Source organism: Juglans regia, chromosome 10 (genome assembly GCF_001411555.2).
Source record: "Juglans regia cultivar Chandler chromosome 10, Walnut 2.0, whole genome shotgun sequence".
Taxonomy (NCBI): Eukaryota; Viridiplantae; Streptophyta; class Magnoliopsida; order Fagales; family Juglandaceae; genus Juglans; species Juglans regia.
In genome coordinates this window covers 20,400,209-20,414,668 of record NC_049910.1, presented here as the reverse complement: position 1 = coordinate 20,414,668, position 14,460 = coordinate 20,400,209, and positions in this window count along the sequence as shown.

The following is a 14,460-nucleotide window of genomic DNA, read 5'->3' as shown; positions in this document are numbered from 1 at the left end:
CTCCCCTTTTCTTCTTTTGTCTCCTAATGGTGGCCTTTAGGGCAGGGCCTAAATATATTGTATCTTACAGTTACCCATGATTCTTAAGGTCGATTCACTCTGAAAAAAGGTCTTGAGAATCTTCAAGATAAAATATACGACAGAGACAACACGCAATGATCTATGACAAAATAAGTTTCGGGAGTGGGTCCTTGGTTCTCTGTTCCGCTTGCGTTGAACGATAAATACCTCTAAGGGTGGAATTAGGTGGGAGGTGCGCTCGACCACATTAGGTGTGAGTGCAAAGCTTGAATGCGGCGGGATATGTGCTCGACCGCTTAATATGTGAGGATGTGGCAGGAGACGTGCTCAATCGCGTAATATGGGAGCGCAAAGCACGGATGTGGCGAGAGATGTGCTTGATAGCGTAAGCTGCGAGTACGAAGCTCGGATGTGGTGGGAGATGTCCTCGACTACCTAAGATGCGAGCATGGAGTAAAAGGTGTACTCGACCGCGTAAAGTGTGAGCATGGAACTCGGATGTGGTGGGAGGTGTCCTCAACCTGCAGCTCGGATGTGGTGGGAGGTGTCTTTGTAAGATGCGAGTGCGAAGCTCGAATATGGCGAGAGGTGTACTAGACCGCGTAAGGTGCAAGCGCTGAGCTCAGTTGTAGCGAGAGGTGTCCTCGATTGTGTTAGATGTGAGTGAAGAGCTCAGATATGGTGGGATGTGTACTCGACTATGTAAGATGCGAGCGCGGAGCTCGGATGTGGCGGAAGGTGTCCTTAACCGCTTAAGATGCGAGTGTCGGGTTCGGATGTGGCAGGAGGTGTACTCAACTGCGTAAGATGTGTAGTTAGGCAATTCATCTGAATGAAAGTCATCCTTGTTGAAAAATGTATGTTCTTCTGATGTTTTTGTTTTTGATTTACCGTTAGTGTTGGAGTTTGTATGAAGTAAACCATGCAAAGTGGTCAGAGGGCCCCTTGACCCCCTGGGTCTACCTTAGGCGGTTGCCAAGCCCGTCCACTCATTCTCGAAGGTAACCCGTGCAAGGAGGTTGTGAAGCTCAGAAGCTCATTAACTCTGAAGGCTCTTTCCCGGAGGTAACCCACTGGCAGCAGTTATGACTCGAGTGTGACACTCGACGTGAGTCTAGGGATCTAGGGATCTAGGGACTTGTATCAGCATGAAGGTTATGTCTGAATGGCCATTTGAGCAAGTCCTGGGACTAGTACCCGGCCTAAAATTTGCGGCGAATCTAGGAACTCGGCTTGGCAGCACTAAAGCCGGCAAGTCAAGGGACTTGTGTCTGACTTGTCATGTGGGCAAGCCTTGGGGCTCTAGCCTGACCAATGCATAGTGGCAAGGAGGCACGAATGTCACAAGTCAAGAGACTTGTGTCTGACTGGTAATTTGGGTGAGCCCTGGGGATCTAGCCTAACCAGTGCATCGTGGAGAGTCAAGGGATCCGACTTGGCTAGCGGAATAGTCGGCAAGTCAAGAGAGTTGTGTTCTACCAATGTGTCGTGATGAGTTAAGGAACTTGGCTTCGCTGGCGTGAGGGTTGGCAAGTCAAGGGACTTGTGCCTAACTGTTGTGTCGAGGCGAGTCAAGGACTCGGCTTCGCTGGCACGAGGGTTGGCAAGTTAAGGAACTTGCGTCTGACTGCTGTGTTGTGGCGAGTTAAGGGATCCGACTTTGTTGAAGAAGATGCTTGTTCGACTAAAAAAAATAACATTGTCAGTGTAAATAACCCAAATCACAAATGTGAGGTTTGCAAACTTGAATAGCTCTGCTAGAGTTTGACAAAGGTTGCTGGTGTTTCTGCAAGGTCTGTGGGCAGCCATATTTTGGTGATAGAGACAATCCAGCTACTCGTGATGCCATGCAATTTATTCGGAGAGTTTTGGTTGTTGTAGTTGATTCTTTGACTGAAATCAGGTGAGCAGACTTGGGCGAGCAAGGTTGGGCGACCACGTTGGGTGAGCAAGTTGGTGGAGCAAGTTGGGCGAGCATGGCCTGGTGAAGCATGTTGCATGGCCCATGCAACGTGTTGGAGGTTGCTCATGTACTAGACTTATCCGTCTCTTAGAAAACTTCATGTCCAATTTCCCTTAGGTGGTGTACTGTGGGCGAGTCAAACACTGGGTTGTTCCTTATTCTCCATCATGTGTATGGTGCATGACTCATGCATGGTGCACATTCCACATGCACAGCACACACATAAACATTGGGTGTTAACTGTAGGGAAGTTGCCCGCCGAGCAAGGTGACTGTGCCCGCCATGCATGTGGCTGAGGAACACTTGGAAGCCCGGGCTGTGCTTGTGGCGGCCGTGAATGTGATGTCTAAGGAAAGTGGGTCCCTTCTGTCACATGCTCGCTTGTGTGCGTGCTAGTAACGTGACCGAGATATACAAGACCAAGAAACAAGTTTGCCCGAATGCATGGTCAGGTAACTTCTGGTTCAATCTGAGATGAATGTGGGCGGACAGAGTTGGTGAAGAGTTGGCTACGGAGTTCGAGTCTTGACCAAGGATGATGACCGAGTTGTTCATTGCGACCGTGTAAAGCAATGTAGCCAGGCAACTAGCAGTCAGGGAACCTCTGGCTATGTAACTATGTCCAAGCAGGTGAGGCTGAGTAATTTTGCATCCAAGGAATTGTCACTGTGGGTGAGCAACTATGCCTCAACTAAGCATTTTATTGGAACCGTGCACCCCTTGTGATCGAGGAGACTTGGTCTGTGATGAGTGTACAAAAGTGCACTCTAAATACTCTATTATTGGACTAAAATTCTAAAATGTGAATAAAAATAATAGGAATTAATGTGTATTCTTGAATTAAGTTTCTATTTTCTTTAGAATACTCCTGAGCAGATTTTTATATTCAATTTTAGAGTCTATAAAAGAGCAAGTCCAAACCTAGTCAAATTCAAAGGACTTTCAAGTGGGCAAGACATTGGAACAACCTAAGAACTTTCAACAAGTGTAGGACTCTTCAACTAAAGATAATGATAGGGTTTGAGAGTAATTCGGATCAAGAAAAATGTCAGTCCGAAATTTGCTAGAAGACATAGCCTGTACATACTTTAGTATTTTGATCATAACTTTTTATTCAAATATCTTATTGATACGATTCTTGATGCATTGGAAATCTATCTTAAAGGGATACAAATTTGTTACTAATAACAATTACCAAATTCAAACTCCTGAAGTAAGTACGTGGTTGCTAAGTTGAGTCCTAAAATTTAGATAATTTTGTATGTGGGAATATGAAAGATATTAGGGTTTCTTTCCTACCCTATATAAGCATTTCATTAGCACGAAATTGGGAGTTCAAAAGGGGAGACGGCTCAATTCTGAAGAGGGAGAGACAAAATTAATTTTCATGGCCGACGTTTGCTTTATTTTTCTCTTGAGATTTTTGTTATCCATTATATTTATAGGTAACTAAATTCTCAAGTAGGGCTATGGATGAACTTGCACATTAGATGATATTTTTAATTTATTTTTTTATTTATGTATTTAAGTTTCAATTACTAAAACTCCATTGTTTTATCATTATCAATTCATTGTTGATGTTTTCTTCTCCAAATAATCATAAAATTTATTCTGTTTATGGATTCAGTCATGCTTTTTCTATTGAATGAATTAGCCCTTTGATTATGTTTGAATCAATTATATATCTATATTGATTTAATGTTTTACTGCAATATCACTTCCTGAATATATTTTCGTCGTTGGATTTTCTCAATAATGATAATAATTTACGTATTTTAAAAGTGGTGAATGATTTTCAAAGAGGTTACATTTGTTTTATCTTGGTTTATAAATCTATACCTTCCAATTGGAAATTTTGGGAATTGAGTTATTTAATAAATTAAGAATAATGAAAATACTAGATTTGTGCAAGAGATTCTCGACACTTTACTATTCATCAAATTTGAGTACTTTTTCCGTTAGTCACTTTGCTTCACTTTAATTTGTATTTAAAATTAATTTTTGTTCTCCATTAATCATTTCATATTTTTTTTTAGTTTCTTTGTTCATTCTGTTATTCTTTTAATTTGTCTCTCTGTAGAATCGACACCCCAAAGTTGTGCTACAACTACTGCGTTACTCTTTGGGCGTAATCAGTCAGGCAACTTGGGCGAGTGGCTGTGATATGAACCCATGGGAATGGAATCTTTTGAACCCAAAATCAATTTGAAAACTCACCTAAGAAAGCCAAAATCAAGCCAATGGAAAATTTAGACCCATTGAGGAACTCATTTCAAGAACCTAGATTGTATGAAAATTTAGACCCGTTGAAGAACTTGTCTCAAGAATCTAAATTATAAGGAAGAACGCCACAAAGGTTGTGATTTGCCTTTGATAAGTTCAAAAGTTCATTCAAGAAAAAGAGGAGATAAACTCATCTCACAATGAATAAATTTATCAAATTTCATAAACTCAAAATGAGGTTACAAAGAGTATTTAAACCAAAACCTAATTGAAACCCTAGCTAAAGTAAATCTCTATCTTCCAAAAACACCACTGAGTGAATTGTGATGTGGCTACAGTAACTTACATTTCTCAATCTCCCAAAAACCCTAGGTTAACATAAATCCTTTTTCCAAAATACCGTTGAGCAAAATACTAGGTCTACCCAAAAGAAACCTTAGATGCAAATTAAAACAATCCCTAAACTACCCTTAAAAGTTCTCTTGAAACTCTAGTTCATAAAACATAAAACATATATAGACCAAACATTCTCAAGCCCTATTATTCTAGACTAATTCCTATAACTAATAAAATAAGCCCTTTTAATAAATTAAACAAGGTCGAAACAATAACTCGAGCTCATGTCTTCCATAGCTTGTATCAAGTGGATCAAAACTGAATCTCCTTCACTGAAGCCCATCCTAAGTCTTGAAGTCTTGCTAGCTTCATCCCAAGTGGATTGCACCAATCCTTGCATTACCTCCTTGATCTTCTTGGTTGTTGACTTTGTAATTGGCTCATCTGGAAACTTGCAAAGGATCTTTAAGACTTGGTCCACCTTGGTGTCCATCATTCCCCCTCTCCTCAAAATGATTCGACCTCGAATCTCCATCTGCATCAAAGGAAAAAAGATTAGAAACATTGAAAGTAGCAGAAATATGATACTTACCTGGAAGATTTACTTTATATGCATTATCATCAATTTTCTAAAGAATTTGAAAAGCTCCATCCAAGTTACTCCTGTCATCAATAAGCAAAAGTATCAAAGTTAAAGGAGTAAGTGGATTAAAACCATAAACAATTTCAAAAGAAGAATAAGAAATAGATTATATGCACACTCTAATAAGGGCAAATGATGCTCTCGTAAACGTCCATGTAACAATTCAATGAATGGCAAATGATACTCTCACAAATGTTCATGAAACACATCTAAAGTTTTCTTTACACCAAAATGACCACTTCAATTATATGCAAACTCAATGAATGGCGAGCAATTCTACAAACGTTCATGCAACATGTTAATGAATGACAAATGATACTCTCACAAACGTTCATGTAACATGTCAATGAATGGCAAATGATACTCCCACAAACATTCATGTAACACGTCTAAAACCTTCCTTACACCAAAGTTACCCAACAAACCACCTATCACACACAAGCAACTTACGCATAAAATTAGTAGGCACACAAAGTCTATCCTCTCTAAACAAGTACCAATCTAATTTTTAAAACTTACCAAACGATATTTTCTCACATGTTCCATGCACACTAGCAAAGTCATCGTCATTGGCATTCAATTTCTTATCATATTCAAATCTCAATAACTTTGCATTTAAAATAAAGATAAGGACATACTTTCTTGCTATTGCATTAACCACAAAATTTTCCTCACCATGTCCGTATTTCATTACATGAGGAAAAGTCTCAATACAGTCCTCCCATTTAGCATGCATTCTAGTCAATAACGTACCTTGTCCCTTCAAATGTGTCAAGGATTCATGTTCTTCAAAGAAAGGTAGGGTAGGAATTGTCGCGCCTGGCACAAAATTAATGTAGTGCTCTATCTCCCTAATATATGACAATCCACTAAACACACCGCTAGGAAACACGACCTCATATCCCTGCATCAAATAGACAACAACACTAGGCAATGATACGTCAAGTTCGTTAGTATTAAGGCTCGCTTTAGCATAAAAACTCACTTTTCTCTTTATTTTTCTCTCACTTTCTTCACTCTCTTTTCCTTCAGCTCTCTTTTTCTTTTTCACTCTCTTTTTCACTTTTACTCCCTTTTTTTCTTTTCACTCTCTTTTGTCCTGTCACTCTCTTTTTCTTCATCTTTTTTTGAACTCTCGACCTCACTATTATTTTTCAACTCATTCTCTTTTTTTTTTTAGGTCTCAGCCTTAGCCTCATCTTTTTTCTCTATCATTTTTCTCTCTTTCTCTTTTTTGGCATCACTATTTTTTTTTTCTCAATCTCACATTCACTCTTACTTTTTAGCTCAATCTCACTTTCACTCTTGCTTTTTAGCTCAATCTTTTTTTCACTCTTTCATTTTTTATTACTCTCACTTTCACTCTTTCTTTTTCGATCACTCTCATTTTCACTCTTTCTTTTTTGAGCAACCTCACTTTTCAGTTTCAGTTGGTCCCCATAGACCTGTGTTGGATTTAAAGGAGCAAGTTTGATTATTTTTCCATCATTTTCAAAACCTTACATGTTTCTTAACCTATTATGGATCACCTTCCTATCATACTGTCATGGTTTCCCCAACAAAATATGGCCAACATGCATACTGCCACGGCTTGCCGTTAGAAGGGCGAGGAACTTGGTCTGTGGACCACCCCACAGGCGACAGGAATCGTCAGCGTGCTTTGTAGTTCCAGGCGGTGATCCCACCAGCTCGTGGGTGCCGGGAGAGGGGGCCAACGGGTGCACAACATTGTGCCCCATTGCTTCCCATAACGCACAGAGTGCATGTCCACTGTCGACGGGGGTCGTCTGGAAGGGAACAAAAACTACTGGCCAGCCACTTGGTGGCCGCCGACAGGTTTAGCAGGCTCACGGCTAGCTGTTGTGAGCCTCTTCAGTGCACATCGCCATGCACCCGTTAGGTGCACCGTGCTTGTTATTTGGCGATAGGGATGAGTATGTCGATGACAGAAACAACTAGCGAGCATGTCGTGGCCACCGATAGATTCACCGGGCTCGCGGTTGGCTGTCGTGCTCCCCACGTTTCGTGTTGCAGCAAGCATGCCACAGTACCAGGCTCGGCTCACTTCTTGTTCATGGGAGATGGCTGGTCGGGAACAAAAACCTTCGGTGCCCAAGTGGTCGCCACCGGAGGGTCAGGTGGGCTTATGGCTGGCCACCGAGAGCTTCTCGATTACGTGGGGCAACGTCAGCTGCTACCCAGCCTTCATCTCCACTGACCACCATAGTCGTGGCAGAGAATGTCGACGACCCTCTGGGTGGCCTGGAGTTCCTTCCGGTGGGTCCACGGCATGAGCTCGAGGTGGATCTCGAGTGCACAGAATGTGCACCTGTCATGTTGCCATGCATGACACTATGTGTGCCTTGCATGGCCTGTACGTGCACTATAGTGCAAGTGTACAGTGCACTTGAATGCGTCTTAGTGCACATTTGCTCATGTTCCCGTTTCTCTTTGTGCACAGTGGTGGGGACATGCATGGTACTGTGCACTCCCTTGTGCACGGTATTGTGTAGTTAAGTGCACAGTACCCCTAATATGTGCCTGGGCATAGTGCCTTTTACGTGAATAGTACTTGCCATGTACTCCCCTTTTTGCATAGTGCATCCAAAGTGTACTGAGTGCAGTGGCGAGGAGATTGGGTTCCTACCTGGGCAAGAAAAGATTTACTCTCCCATTATCTACAGTAGTATTTTTCATAAACGTAAAAGTTGGAAAACTAAGAACTCTTATCTGGGAGGATATCATCTGCTCGTTCAGTAATTATTCAGCATGCTGAAAAATTATCATTCTCCCACCTCCGGTGTAGAGAGTAAATTAGATCCCACAGACAACACCAACTGTTATGCATAAAAAATTACACAACAGGTTGGAAGGGGAGAAAGAGTCATTCACAGCCAGCTATGCAGATTCGGGTCTTGATCGGTGTGATTTGGAGCCTCCAGTAGTGGTTCGCTGCGATTGTACTGTGTCGGTATGTACATCCATAGCGATAAAAGGAAAATAAGTATAGAGAAAGTAAAGAGAGATGAACACACAGATTTATGGCATGTTGCCTATGTCCATAAAGAGTTTGGGGAGGGAAAATCTACTATAATATGCTTGTTTACAGTCTCTTATAGCCTCTCAATTTTCACTGTACAATGGAGATCTTGAATATATTTGCTAGAGAAGACCCCCTCGTTAGAGCTCTCCTTCGAGAGGTTGAAGAAGCTAAAAAAGAAGTCAAAGTCCCCCAGCCGTCTAGCAGCATGCTTTTTATCTAGCCCCCTTTTCTCATGCGCCTCAGTAGTGGTAAGGAATGTCCAGTTTACGTGTTTGACATTTTTCTTTGCTTTCTGCTTTTTCCCTTCCCTTCCCGTCCTTTCCTCCTGACATCTTCACTCCCTTGTCCCCTCTTTGTCCCCCTCCCTCTTTCTTCTTTTGTCTCCTAGTGGTGGATTTTAGGGCATGAATATTTTGTCCCTAACACCTATATTAATGTGTAGAACATGAGCTAATATGTTACAAAAATACAAAAAATGGATAAATTTCTTGAAAAGATAACAAAACAATAAAAAATCCACATCTGTCATAAGTAGTATCAGAAAAAGTAACAATATCATATTCAAAATCTTAGGTCATGTTTACCCTGTGGTAGGGTTTTGCATCTCCGCAGCCAACTAAGAATTTGTCTACCCTGTGGTAGGGTTATTCTGGATTATCTCATTTTGGTAGATTTCCAGCTTCGTCCTAACGCTTGGAGGATCATTCTGTTGTAATCATATGGCATTTGGTCTAGGGAACCGATGATGAGGATTACCTCAACTTGACTGCCAGGGACTTTTTTTACACCCATGGGATACAGTGCCACAATGACAATTTGTGTAGCTTCCACTTTTGTACCAACTACCAGGGCTTGAAACTCCGCTTTTCTCATGTCAAGGACTGGTTTAAAATATTCTTTTTTATGTCGAGTCACGTTTGGGAATTCCCTGCCAGTGAGATTGTAGGGAGTCGCTCCTGATGTCAAGTCATTTTCTCTTAATCTGTTTGACCAGGATTAGACTCACTTGAAGAACATCTATTCCGAGGTCGAGCAACACTCTGAAAAGGTTTGGACTGCTGCCCTTTTGAGTAAAGCCAATATTGACCAATTCTTAGTGATGCTGGATAGGTCGCATGTTAGCAATGTCGCTAGAGCCATTCACTTCCCGTGGGCAAAATAGCCCTTCTAGCACTCCGTCGGAATTCAAGCTAGCTTCTTCTAGGGAGGAACTAGTCCAACTTTCTCCTCACATTACGTCGGTCGAGGTAGTTAGTAACAAGGTTAGGGCTATAGGTACAATCTAGGTTTGGAGAGGTTGAGATACCATTTGATGGGAAACCCTTAGACTACCTTGAATACTCTAGCCTTTAAGACTCTCAAGACCGACTGCCAGTCACTTCAGCTCCTTGATTATCCAGGTAGGGATCTAACACTCGATGACTTCCCTCCTCCAGCCTCAAATCCTTGATATGTATTTTTCCCTTGACAATTGTATTTTTTCCCTTTTTGTTGGTCCAAACAATATTAATATGGATGTGATTTTCTTACTTTATTGTTTCTAAATTACTTTTTTTGATTTTCGAGTATGTGTACCTTGTTTCTTTTATTTGCTTGGATTTCGTTGAATGTGAGTAACTTAAATGGTTTGGGCCCCATCTGGTTTACTTGTTAGATGACATGAGCTCTCACTTGTCGCCCGCGAAAGCCTTTGATTAGTGGTGATTGAATTGCTCAAGATGGATGTTATGACCTCTTCATCAAATGTATGATTCGGTGGGGAAAGGAACACCTTGGGGAGGTGTTCTCCCAAGGTGTTCCTTACTTTGGTCATCGTGCAAGTGCAGAGCTCGATTTTTAGAGCTAGGTGGGAGATGGGCTCAACCAAGCTAGTGGTGAGGAGAGAACACCTAAGGAGAGGTGTTTTGTCTTTTGGTTGTCGTGTGAGCGCGAAGCTCAGCTTTGAGAGCTAGGGGAGACAAGCTCGACAGCTCTAGGTGGCAAGGAAGGAACACTTGGGAGAGGGGCTTCTTCCTTTGGTTGTTGTGCAAGTGTAGAGTTTGGCTTTGAGAGCTAGGCGGGAGATGGACTCAACTATGCTAGGTGACGAGGAGGGAACACTTAGGAGAGGTGTTCCATCCTTTGGTTGTCGTGCGAGCATGAAGCTCAACTTTGAGAACTAGGGGGAGATGGACTTGACCGTGCTAGGTGGTGAGGAGGAACACTTAAGAAAGGTGTTTCGTATTATGGCCATCGTGCGAGTGGGAAGGTCGGCTTTGAGAGCTAGGCAGGAGATGGGCTCAAGCATGCTAAGGGGTGAGAAGGGAACACATAGGAGAGGTGCTATGTCCTTTGCTTGCTGTGTGAGCATGGAGCTCGACTTTGAGAGCTAGGCAGGAGATGGGCTCGACCATGTTAGGGGGCGAGGAGGGAACACTTAGGATAGGCATTCTATTCTTTAGTTTTTGTGCAAGTGCAGAGCTCGGCTTTGAGAGCTAGGCAGGAGACGGGCTTGACGGGTTAGGGTGCGAGGAGGGAACACTTAGGATAGGCGTTCTGTTCTTTAGTTTTCATGCTAGCGCAGAGCTCGGCTTTGATAGCTAGGCAGGAGATGGGCTCGACCACGTTAGGTGGCGAGGAAGGAACACCTAGGAGAGGTGTTCCGTCCTTTGGTGGCCGTGCGAGCGTAGAGCTCAACTTTGAGTGCTAGGCGGGAAATGGGCTCGACCATGCTAGAGGCGAGGAGGGAACACTTAGGAGAGGTGTTCCATCCTTTATCCGTTGTGTGAGCGTGAAGCTCAGCTTTAAGAGTTAGGCTAGAGATGGGTTCGTCCGTGCTAGGTGAAAAGGAGGGAACACTTTGGAGAGGTGTTCCATCCTTTGGTCATTCTGTGAGTGCAAAGCTCGGCTTTGAGAACTAGGCAGGAGATGAGCTTGACCACGCTAAGGGGCAAGGAAGGAACACTTAAGAGAGGTATTATGTCCTTTATCCATCGTGCGAGCGCAATGCTCGACTTTAAGAATTTGGCAGGAGATGGGCTCGACCGCACTTTAATAGTAAATACTGAAACACAATGGGGATGCAAAAAATTTTATTGAGATCAAAACTTTACATGAAATACCTTCACAAGAGGTTTTTAGGTAAAATACTTCTTGAGGTGTTCTGCGTTCTACGGGTGCTGCAACTCTTTCCCCTCTGTGTCTCTTAACTAGTAGGTTTTGGGTTGGTGGCAGGCTGTAACCACATACTACCCTTCCCACCTTGGCCCGAGCTTTTCTTCTTCTTGGGAAGTTACTCCAATTTCCCTCAAGACCAGGTCTCCTACTTTGAACGATCTAGGGTTCACTCTTATGTTGAAGTATTGTTTCATTTTCCTCTTGTTGGCTGCCATCCTTATTTCTACTTCTTCCCTCATTTCTTTTACCAAATCTAGCTTCTAGCATAATTCCTCTTCATTTGGTTCTTTGTCAAAATACTGGATTCTGTAGCTTGGCATTCCCATCTCCATTGGGATCACTACTTCACTTCTGTAAGTTAAAAAGAAGGGAGTTTCCCCATCGGGGTTTTGATGGTGGTTCGGTATGACCACAAAACCCATGGGAGCTCTTCTACCTATGCCCCTTTTTGGTCGCTAGTCTTTTCTTCAAGGTCCCTACTAGAGTTTTATTGGTTGTTTTGACTTGTCCGTTGGCATAGGGGTGCCCCAGGGAGGAGTACCTGGCCTATATTCCAAACCAAACGCACCAATCTTGGTAGTGGTCAGAGTCAAACTATCGCCCATTGTCTGCAATGATGATTCGCGGTATGCCGAACTTGCATACAATAGCCTTCTACAAAAATCTAGTGATGTTGGTTGCAATTATTGTTCTGAAGTTTTCTGCTTCCACCCACTTTGTGAAATAGTCCACTGCAACTATGATCAACTTCACGCCTCCTTCCTTGGGAGCATAGGTCCAACAATATCCAACTCTCATTGTATGAAGGGCCATGGGGATGTAATCGAGTTAGCTTCCTAGGCAGAATTGGCACATGTATTTGACATTTCATGCATTTCTTAATGAATCGTTCTGCATCTTTGATGGCTCATGGCCAATAATAACCTGCTCTCATGACCTTTTAAGGGTTTTTCGGTTAGAGTGATTCCTGCACATTCCTTCATGATGGGCACCAAGATGGATCTAGTCTTAAAGATCCTTTGCAAGTTCCAGATGGGCCAATTACAAGGTCAAGAGTTAAGAAGATCAAGGAGGCAATGCAAGGATTGGTGCAATCCACTTGGGACGAGTATAACAAGAGCTCAACATTCAAGATGGGTTGAAGGATGAAGATCCAGTTTTTATTCATTTGATACAAGCTATGGAAGAGGGCAACAACATGACTTAAAGGCTTTAGGCACTTGAAAGCTTTCAACTTGTTTAAATCATTTAAAGGACTTATTTTGTTAGTTTAGAATAATTAGGTTTATTATGATAAGGACTTAAGGGGGCTGCCTATTCAAGGGCATATTGGAAAAGTTATTATTTTGTTGAACTACAGTTTCAAGAAGTTACTGTAGCTGAGTACTATAATCGTACTGTAGACGTGACACTATTCACTCAGGGGCATCTTCGGAAGATGGGAATTTATTTTGGCTAGGGTTTTAATTAGGTTTTGTTTTAAACACTCTTTGTAGCTTCATTTTAATTAGTTTTATGAAATTTGATAAATTTATTCATTGTGAGTTGAGTTTATCTTATCTTGTTCTTGAATGAACTTTAAAATTTATCAAAAGTAAATCACAACCTTTGTGACATTCTTCCTTATAATCTAGGTTCTTGAGACAGGTTCTTCAACGGATCAAGATTTTCATATAATCTAAGTTCTTGAAACGAGTTCTTCAACGGGTCTAAATTTTCCATTGGCTTGATTTTGGCTTTCTTGGATGAGTTTTCAAATTGATTGTGTGTTCAAGGGATTCCATTTCCATGAGTCCATATCACTTCATGTATTTTTAGCCATCACATACTTGGGTTTCTTTCGGCGAGATGCACCTTAGGTGGGGAGAGGAGAAACCTCGCCTTTACAATGTTCAGTTCAAGAGGATAAACCGGGTCGTCTTATTTTTCACCTTCCTTGCCTCTTCTTTTTTGGGTGACAGCTCCCCAATGGTAAAGAACTTGGTTTTTTCATGTGCCCATTCGGGTACTCTCGCCCCTACTTCTGAGACTTCGAGCCCAATAGTGGGAGTCTCCAATATTTTAGTGGCCACTGCCCATGGTTGGGTTGCTTCATCCATGCTTGATGCAACTCATGCTAATCTGTTTGTCTTCTAGTTGTCCTTTTGGGGAATTTGTTAGACGATGAAATTTTGAAAAAAGTCACGCTCTTCATATACTCGTCGTAAGTAGAGTTGGAATCTTTCGCTCTTTGCCACATACTCCCCTTTGGTTCACCACCACTTGGGAGTCTACCTTTACTTCTACTTCCATCGCACCTAATGCCTTCACTATGGAAAATCTTGCCAATAAGACTTCATATTCCGCTTCATTATTAGTGGTTTTGAACTTGAGCATTATCGAGTAATATGTTTATATGCCATTGTTTGGGATTATGTGCACACCTATATCTCTACCTGATCGACAAGATGAGCAGTCGACGTAGACTTGTTAGCAACTCTTGGCAGGCAGGGCGAGCACATCTTTAGGGGGATTAGTCACCTTTAGGGTTTGCTCTTTGATGGTGATCCAAGGGATATAGTCGATATCGAACTCACTGAGCTCGATTGAGCAGTTTACCAAATGTCCAGATGTCTTAGGCCATTGTAGTACTTTCTTGAGAGGGAGGGGGGCTTCTGTTTGGATCATTATCGAGTGTGCTTGGAAATAAGGTCTCAACTCGAAGGTGGCTACTACCAATGCAAATGTAGTAGATCCGTTGGTGGGTATAATAGACTGGTCTTTGTGCCCTATCTTCTTCTCATATCAATATGTTGCTGACACAGCTTCCACCATGATGGACAGATACAGGTATAGGGTTTCTCCCGGTATAGTTTGACTCAGGAGGGTGGATTTGATAGGTATTCGTTGAGCCAAGTAAAGGCTTTTGCACACTCTTCGTTCCAATCATGGATTTTTTGTAGCACTCGAAAGAATGGTAGGCACTTGTGAAACAGTCTGCTAAAAATTCAGTGGAATTTCTATATGCTTTAAGAACCTTGTAAAAACTCCGTAAGTTTTCACGAATCTAGCAATCATGTAGGTTTTAGTCTATCA